This window comes from Macrobrachium rosenbergii, chromosome 8, assembly GCF_040412425.1.
Source record: "Macrobrachium rosenbergii isolate ZJJX-2024 chromosome 8, ASM4041242v1, whole genome shotgun sequence".
Taxonomy (NCBI): domain Eukaryota; kingdom Metazoa; phylum Arthropoda; class Malacostraca; order Decapoda; family Palaemonidae; genus Macrobrachium; species Macrobrachium rosenbergii.
In genome coordinates this window covers 36,052,346-36,054,845 of record NC_089748.1, presented here as the reverse complement: position 1 = coordinate 36,054,845, position 2,500 = coordinate 36,052,346, and the positions used below count along the sequence as shown (strand labels likewise).

The following is a 2,500-nucleotide window of genomic DNA, read 5'->3' as shown; positions in this document are numbered from 1 at the left end:
TGAAATTCTCGACCCACATTCCAAAAATTCAAACAGTAAAAATACCACACATCGATCAATCACTGCGTAATTAATGACTTTTACTATTTCAGTCGCCACGCAAAACCACCACTCGTGAACTGGGATGCTAGAACATCACGAGGTGCACTGACGTCACGCGGTGCACTGGCGTCATGAGGTGCACTGACGGCACATCCCCCCTACAAGAAACAGCGCAATAACAAATCAAATTCTGATACGAAGAGTTTTCAGGCTCAATCTCGTTCCCTTTACGTGCAATATTTTCCCCTAGAAATTATATTTTATCAATATTCCCTTTCCAACCTTATTATGAGCGACTTATGTCGGTATTCCAGCTCTTCCGCCGGATAGAAGGGTAAAGGACAAACTGAAGTAATTAGCCTGCTGGCGCCATGTCCCATGACATATCATTAATAGGTCCAATAATTCATTCTTCCCCAAAACAGTCAAGACTTATTACCATTCCATATGAATACATTATTATTATTATTATTATTATTATTATTATTATTATTATTATTATTGAGAATTAAAAGCCACAGTCGTGTTGAAAATATTTTTGACAATACTGTGGTTATTAATTCTCGATATTATAGCCTCGTTACATGGTCGTCTTGTTTCATGATGATTATTATTATTATTATTACTTATTTTTATTATTATTATTATTATTATTATTATTATTATTATTATTATTATTATTATTATTATTATTATTATTATTATTATTATTATTATTATTCAGAAGATGAAGCCTATTCATACTGAACAAGCCCACCACAGAGACCACTGACTTGAAATTCAAGCTTCCAAAGAATATTATGGTGTTCGTTTGAAAGAAGAAACAGAATGCAATAGGAAATAAAGAAAGAACAGATCAGTTACTGGAAAACGAAAAGATAAATGAAAAAATTAATAAAAAAAATAGATACAAATGTAAGTAAATGATAAAACACAATGATGAATTGCTTTAAGGCAAGCATGCACTCACTGCATCTTCGCTTGAACTTTTGAAGGCTGCAATTGCATAACATCCCCAGCACAATAAATCATCCGTTTTAATAATTCAATAAATACATTTTTTATATTCAATACCTTAATATCTAATATTCAATAAACAAACGTAATGTTTAAATTCAAACCCTCTAAAAGAGGACGAAACTGAAGAAATTCCTATGAATCACCTCGAGGAATAATCGGCTCCAAGGACCTCGGGAGAATCAGCCTCGATCGAGTTCCTTATAGTCGTCTTCAGAGTACTATCAGTCCACGAGGGCACTCAATGCCCCCTGGGCACTTCGCGAGCGATTGACGAGTCTTTAAGAAATAATGATGGCCCTCCTGCAATTCGAACTCCAACAAGCCAATTGGGAGAGAATGGAGAAAGAAAGAAAGAATATAAAATTTTGGCCCAAGGCCAAGCGCTGGGACCTATGAGGTCATTCAACGCTGGAAGAGAATAGAAAATGGAACTACGACCAAACGGAGAATATAATTCTGCAATTCTTGTTCGCTCAAGTCACTGAATATTTCGGTGTGAGATATATTATACATATACATAAGTAGACTCATAGATGTATGTATGTAATACATAAAAAAGTAAAAATACTTCTTAAGGCCTGAAAACCAAATTATTGTTATTCATCATGTCCACATCTTCCACGGAATATACTAAATAGGCCCCATGGTTGGGAATGTAAGCTTCTCTAGAACAGAATGTCAATAATAAGAGACAAGTTTTTATATCTGTACATTCAAACATTTCAGTTAACCAAATCAAAATTAATCTGAACAAGCGTAGCCTCACAATCCATAAAGTTATTCTGGATGAAACTAGTTAGATTTAAAACAGTATATCAAGTACCTAATAGCTTCTTAAATATATCCTAGCTGTTAGGAAACCACTGGCTTTATTCAACATATACAAAAGAATTTAAAATTTAGATTTTCCTCAACCTAAAGAACTCTCGAAGCCTGTGGACTAGCCTGTTAATGTTTTCATCAGCAAGCACACTAACTTCTAGACCCTTTGGAAGAGGCACCGAACTATAAACTTCCTACTTCCTACTTAGCAAAAAAAGGCAAGTCTGATTTGAAACAAGATGAAAGTACTCAAGACACTTCTCTTCAATAATTGGAAAACTCATATCAATTAGCCCCAAGCTACTTATCTAAAAAAAAGTCTATGGTTCTCATTTCCCCCCAAAACAAAAGACGAAACTGGTGAGAAGTTACCCAGGATGAAAAGTACCAGGAAGCAGAATAATAAGTTGTGACATATAGATTCAGAGGCTCTGGGAAGCAGATCTTGGCTTTACAGTTCCCCATCACATAGAGGGGAAAGAAAATAAATAAATCGATTCCAAAGATGGTCCACCAATGCTGAACTACGTTTCGTAGTTTGGCGTCATTCCTTAGCGAATACATAGCGGTTATTTGTTCCATAAGCATAGCCAGGGGTTACTTTGGTATCTCAAAA

At 35.1% G+C, this 2,500-nt stretch overlaps 1 protein-coding gene across 1 annotated transcript in view; it reads right to left on the bottom strand.

Moving 5' to 3' along the window:
- Nucleotides 1-2,500, bottom strand: part of LOC136841110 (rho guanine nucleotide exchange factor 10-like protein) — a 144,046-nt gene that overhangs the window by 106,095 nt on the left and 35,451 nt on the right. The gene's annotated exons all lie outside the window — the stretch shown is intronic.